Source organism: Macrotis lagotis, chromosome X, assembly GCF_037893015.1.
Source record: "Macrotis lagotis isolate mMagLag1 chromosome X, bilby.v1.9.chrom.fasta, whole genome shotgun sequence".
NCBI classification, from domain to species: domain Eukaryota; kingdom Metazoa; phylum Chordata; class Mammalia; order Peramelemorphia; family Peramelidae; genus Macrotis; species Macrotis lagotis.
In genome coordinates, this window is record NC_133666.1 from 53,358,752 (window position 1) to 53,365,771 (window position 7,020).

At 36.6% G+C, this 7,020-nt stretch overlaps 1 pseudogene; it reads right to left on the reverse strand.

Annotated features, from left to right (window-relative positions):
• Positions 1–3,361: 3,361 nt before the first annotated feature.
• Positions 3,362–3,909, reverse strand: LOC141500710 (pancreatic progenitor cell differentiation and proliferation factor-like; annotated as a pseudogene).
• Positions 3,910–7,020: the final 3,111 nt, after the last annotated feature.

Below are 7,020 nucleotides of genomic sequence, written 5' to 3' on the forward strand. Positions count from 1 at the left end.
CACCTCATCATTTTACAGATGAGAGAATTGAGACCCATGGAGAAGAAGTCATTTGCCCAAGTACATTTATGAAGTACACAGCAAAAGTCTGAACTCAAACCCATGTCCTTTAACTCTAAATACTGTGGCTTTTCTGACCATATCAATGTTCTCCATATGCTCAGTTTTATATTACTTAGGATCTTTCCCTTTAATGAAGCCTAATCAAACACCTAAGTTACTGAAAGGAAATTTAACATTTTACTTCAGCCATAAAGATAGCTTTTTCTTTCTCTTCCTGTAATTAAGAAAGCACATCATAGAGATTTTGACAGATTGTTAACCAGTTTGAGGTTCTTAACAAATGGAAATAAGGGATCTGGAAAGGAACTTGGCCCACCTTCCCCATCCATCATATAGTTGAGGAAATGGAATCTGAGAAGGAAAAATGACCTGACCAAGGTTAACCAGGTATTAAGCTTCAGAAACAAATTTGAACTCAGATCTTTTGACTTCAGAGCCAGTGATCATTCTATTATATAATGCTTCCTCTTGGGCCTTCCCTACAGAAGTGATTCTATAAACATGAGCAATAATCATATTCCCTGCCTTGGAAGCAAGCTACACCTGGGAAGAGACTCCCAGGATTTAGTTGTAGAATTATGATATTTTTTATTTTTGCCAAAATACTCTTTACAAATGATAAATAAAAGTGTCTTCAAAAATATTGAATATTATAGTAAAAAGAGCACTGTATTTGAAGTGAGAGGACTTGGTTTAGTACCTAATCTCTAATACTTACTACCTGTGTGACTTTTGACAGGCCATTGAATCATAAATCTTGAGAGTTAGAGGGACCACCAGAAACTATCTAGTCCATCTACCTGACTGAAAATCCTTACAACAAACCCCCAACAAGTAACTGTCTAACCTCTGATTGAAGGCTTCCAATGAGTTGGAACCCACTACCTCTTGAGTCATTGTCCACCATTTTTAAATAGCACTAGTTATCAGAAAGTCTCTTCATATAGGGAACAGAATTCTGCCTCTTTTCAATTCCTACTTTTGCCTTCTTCTACTAAGTAAAATAAGACTTTTTTTCTTAATAGTATTTTATTTTTTCTAATTACATGTAAAATAGTTTTTAACTATTTTTGTAAGATTTTGAGTTTCAAATTTTTCTCCCCCCCCTTCCCAATCCCTTCCTGGAGAAAACAGTCTTATATAGGCTATAAATGAACAATCATATTAAGCGTATTTCCACATTAAGCATATTGTAAAGGAAGAATCAGAGAAATGAGAAGAGAAAAATAAAAAAAACAAAAGGTGAAAATAGTATGCTTTTGTCTGCATTGAGATTCCATAATTCTTTCTCTGCCTAGGGATAACATTTTCCATTACAAGTTTTTTGGAATTGTCTTTCTGAGAAGAGCTAAGTCTATTATAGTTGGTCATTGTTCAGTAATACTGCTGTTACTGTGTACAATATTCTACTTATTTCACTCAACATCAGTTCATGTTAGTCTTTCCAAGTTTTCTTGTAATCTACCCACTCATTATTTCTTATAGAACAATAGTATTCCATCACAATCATATATGACAATTTGTTCAGTCATTCTTGAATTGATGGTTATTCCCTCAATTTCCAATTCTTTGCCACCACAAAAAGAACAAGCAAAATACATCTAATTCCACTTTTTCATGACAGCTTTTCACATACTTGGAGATAACTATCACGTCTCTTCACCAAATCCTTGTATAAGTCTCCAGGTATTTTACCATCCTTGTTGCTCTCTTAGACACGTCTTTACCTTGTTTATGTCTTTTCTAAAATGCAATGCCCAGGCCTGACCATGACAGAGTATAGTGACTATTACCTCCTCCTCCACTTTTTTTTTTTCTGAGCCTACCCTACTTTTAATGTGGTCTAGGCTAGTATTTGCTTTTTCACCTGTTTTGTCATTCTATCAACTTGTATTGAGCTTTTAGTCCCTTAAAATCCCCAGTATTTTTCATAACAACTAGTCTAATCAGTCATTCCCCATTCTGCATTTGTGACATTAATTTTTTGAACCTGAGGGTAGGACTTTAAATTTATCCCTTTTAAATTTTATTCAATTCATTTAATAGAACATTTAATTGTTTTGGCATGTTATGGTCAAATTTTAGATCTGTAATCTATCATCCAATGTATTAACTGTCCCTTCATGCTTCATGGCATCTGCTATTTGATAAAGATGTCATCTCTGCCTTCATTCAAGTCATTGAGACTAATTTAGAACAGCTCAAAGCCAAGGATAGATCCATGGGGTACTCCCTTTGAGAATTAGTTCTCTCTAAGATGATAGCAAATAACCTCTTTGAACCCCAGTAACTTTTTTAAAAGATGAGATTGAAATCCTCTATCTTTCAAGACTAATATATTATTAGGTATAATATATCATATATAATATAATGAATTTATAATAAATGCAAGATTAACATGACATATAATGTCAAGAAGAATATTTCATAAAATTCTACTTCACATCCTCTGTTCTAGAAAATTTTGCCTACTCTCCATTCTTTGAAATTAATATGTTTATCTCTTTTCTCTCCAGCATCCCTTCAGTGCACTCCTGCTCCTGCCTCTCAGAATTTCTGGCTTCTTTAAAGACTCAGCCCAAGCATCACATCCTCTCTGAAGGATTCTCTGCATTCATCTCAGTTTCTAGTGCCCTCTCCTTCCTCAAATTATCTTTTACCTATTTATGTAAGTATTATATTCCTCAGGAGAAGTTAAATTTGTTGAGAGTCAGAACTATTTGACTTTTATCTTTGCATCTCCAGCACCTAACACAAAGCCTTATACATACGTAGGCATTTAGTAACTCTTTGATAAATAAACTAGATTGGCTGCCAAGATTCTTTTCACTTCTAGATTTCACAGCCCTTTAAAATAATATCCTTTTTTGTTAGCACATTAATAATATGAGAATACAAAATAAACTATAGGCCTTCTCTCCCCCTTCAAAAAATCCCATTTTTTTGTAGAAATTTTTTATTTACAGAAATATGCATTATATTTATTTTCTTTTCTTTTTTAAAAGGCTGCTCAAAGTTTATTAGTTTCTGTTGAGAATAAAGTAAACGAAGTTACTGAGACTGCTGGAAAGCACATAGGTGATTCAGATAGTAAAAAAAAACAGTGTGGTTTCTTTTATTTGATTTTTGGTGTTTTGCTTTTGTTTTCCTTTTTAAAAAAAAACCACACACACATCGCAACTACTACACTTAAACAGCCTGTCTATTCTAAGGGAATAGGTGGGAGAGGAAAGGGGAGGGGGAGGGCAGGGGAGGGGGAAATGGGCTCTGATGCCTAGCACACTTCAGAAGTGGGGGAGCAGCAAGGAGGGTTCTGCTGCTCATGCAGAAGGCCCAGTGTTGGTTTTACTGGGCTCGCTGACATGCCGCTTCCTCATGGCCTCCTGAGCCAGGTCACAGGTGATCGTGCCATGAGCAACCTGGAAAGTTCCTGAGTTCTCTGGGAATTCCGATACAGTTGTCATGAATGGATGATTTGACTTTCTGAAGAAGAAACTTGCCTACCAATGGCCTGGGTCTGATTTAGGAAGACCTGGATGGTGGGGGGATCACTTTCCCAGAGTACTCAGCACTTCCACAGTTGCTGTTGCTGGAAGTGGAACCCAGATGCCTTCGGTAGTAATCATGGGTTGCTACAAATGAAACGCTGGATGGGATTGCTGCCATGTTGCTTGTTCTTCTTGTGATGATGTAAACCTTAGTGGTGGCTCCCGAGCAGCCCCTGTCAGGCAGAGGGCTGCGGCGGACGATCACGGGTGACCTGGCTCGAGGGAAAGGGGCGCTAGGCCACAGAGCCCATTTGTAAAGGAGATCACGGGAGGAAACTCCACCGCAACGGAAAATGTGAGAGTTGGGTTTTGCATTACATTTCTAATGTCCCTTACACCATTATAACTGCTTAGGTCATGGACATGTTTAACACTGATTTTTCATACCTCTGGATTATGTTTGGTCATTGCTATTAAACCTAATTATATTTTCAGTTCAGTAAGGTTTTATTAAACCTACTATGTGCAAAGCAATTGGCAAATGATTGAACCATATTATAAAAAAGTATTTATTTTCTGACATATTGGTATGCCTCTTAACTATTCTAAAAAGAATGCAATCAGTTTTTCTTTTTTTAATCTGCCAAGGATACCTTCTTCCTTACAATAGGAGAACAGATTTAAAAGTGACATTGTAGTATTTTGTCTCAAAGATCTAAGTGACCGTACTGGAAAACTCAAAACATCTACTTAAACTTTGACTTAAACTTTGAAATGCAACATCAATGACAGTTTTTAAAATGTTGAACATATTTTGGCCCCTTTGGGCTTTCAAGAAAGAATATGATTTTGTGCAGAGGAAAAATTGAAATAGAAAAGTTTTTAAAAAATCAAAAAAGTTATAATAAGCCAGACATTATAAATTGATTTATGTTATATATTCTATTTGAAGCAAACATTTTTGCGTGAACCTGAAATATAGGTCTGCAATTTAATCTTTTCCATGGAACACACATTTAGTACAAATTGTCTGACTATTAGATAACCCAGTATTTAATAAGTAATTTATTTACAAACCATGTCTTGAGAAACTGCAACTAATATCAAATTGAATAGTGAAGCATTCGTAAGGGAATTGCTTTATGTTAATACGGAATACCATTTTATCTTTTCACTTGGTGAGTTAGAAAACTCTTTTTAATGGATTTCATGGGAAGGGCGGAGTTCTAGCTCAACTAGAAACATGTTTTAAATGTTGGATATAAGAATCACTTTCATATTACAAAGAGTTGGATAGCAAAATGAAGGACCCAGTCAAGAACTCAAAGGAAAAAAAGTTTTACTTTTTATGTATTTTACTTTAAGCCTGAAAAGTAGTCTCTTCATTTGAAGCCTGAAATGAATTGCTTTCCCGCATGACTCCAGTCCACACTGAGCTCTTTCTTTTAGCACTTCAATTTAGCACTTAATTCTCTAGCCTTTAATGCATGTGTCAGTCAGCCTTGTTTCCCCAACCAGGCAGTAAGGTCCTTTAAGTATAAGAATATCAATGCTTATTCCCCTCAGGACCTAGATCCAAACTGGCGTGTAACCAAGATGCTTACTATTTGAGGGACTGATACAGGCAGACCTCACTTTTCCCAGCTCTGCTTCCTTATGTTATCTAATAAAGATTTATATACTTCTTATATGCTGTCTCCTGTTCATTTGGACATTTCTGCTGGCATTTAAATGGACAAAAAGCTTCAGTAAATATGCACACTCGCAGACTCAGGATAATAACTTAAAGGCCAACTGCCTAGACATGGGATCCGTGAAAGTATTGCATTTGTATCTTATATTTGAGATGATTATAGCTCACATTCCTTTGTTGTGGTTGTTGTTGTGTGGACAACATTTGTAGCACTGCAACAGATGCTAGTCTTATTGTAAGGAAGACTCCTCTTAGTGAGTTCAAGTCTGGTCTCAGATATTTACTAGCTGTGTCACCCTGGTCAGGGCACTTAACCCTCTTGGCCTCTGAACTGGAAAAGGAAATGGTAAACTGCTCCAGTATCTTTGCCAAGCAAATCCCATATGGGGTCCAAAGAATCAAACACAATTGAAAATAACTTACATTTCTTTGGCATTTTTCAAAACACCTACTCACAATAAAGCTATGAGCTAGGTGGTGTAAGTTTTATGATAAGTCTATATCAAATATAATGAAACTGAGACTCCCAAAAGGTGAAGTGAGTTGCTCAAAGTCACAAAGATGATAAGTAATGGAACTGTGATTCAAACTCAGACTCTGTCCTTTGCTTCCAAAATCCAGTGCTCTTTCTTCTATTATGCCATGTTGACTGAGGACACTCTGTATCCAAAATCCAAACCCATCCAAAAATGTGATTGAGGAAAGGGCAAAAAACAACTAGCAGATTTGAACTACAGTAGAAAATTTTATATATGTGTCTGTCTGCCAGGAAGTAACAATGGTCAAAGGGAGAGTGGGAAGCAGTCCCTTCTCTGCAATTAATAATAATTCATATTTATATAGTTCTTCAAAGTTTACAAAGCACCACCACAACAACCCTCTGAGTAACATCATTCCAATTTTCCAACTGAGGAAATTGAGGTTCTGAGAGATTATATGAGTGGCTGGTCACATAGCTAATAAATGTCAGTAAGTTTCAAACTCTGAAAGTTTTCCCCTATGCCATGCAGCTATCCTCATTACAATCTTTACCTCTCCTAGAGCATACCACTCCTTGGAGCTCTCCATTCTCATTCAAAATGATATCTAAAACAAAACAGAGGACAGACCTCCTGGGTCCTAGAATCAATCATCAAACCTTCATTATGCTGGTGGAAAGGAGCCCATTTACCTATCCCAAATCTGAAGCTGCTGTTCTTAGTCTGAGCTCCATTTTGTCTAACTTGAATGCTGAATTCCTGGCATATTCCTGAACACTGAACTCTACTCCTGCATGTATGTATTCCTTGTACCATTTGGACCTCTGGATGCTTATTGTTCTGACCATACTACTATCTTTTCCTCTTTGTCCAGGGGGACCGTCTGAATGTCAACCTTGACCAGTTGCCAGACATCAGACTTTGCACATTGCATTCCAGCTTTGATTGGATGCTCCAGACTGACCCCAGAATCATTAGTTGAGCCTATCTTTTAGGCCTGGTCCCTCCTGGCCTGTTTTATCCCTTAGTCACCACCCTCCCTGTCCCTGCCCCAACACATTCAGTTCTGAGATCAGCCAAGCAAAAGTAATAACTAGGTAATTAAAGTTTTCCCAAATGATCAGACATTCCTTTCCCCTTAAAACTCACATATATAGCCAAAAAGTCTTTAAGGTCAACTGGAATGTCTATTAAAAATTCAATATATTCCAGTTATTTTTTAAACATTTCAACTGCTTAAAATGTATGGGTGCTTCTGCTTCTCACTTATTAAAATCCTTTTAACATGAGATAAACA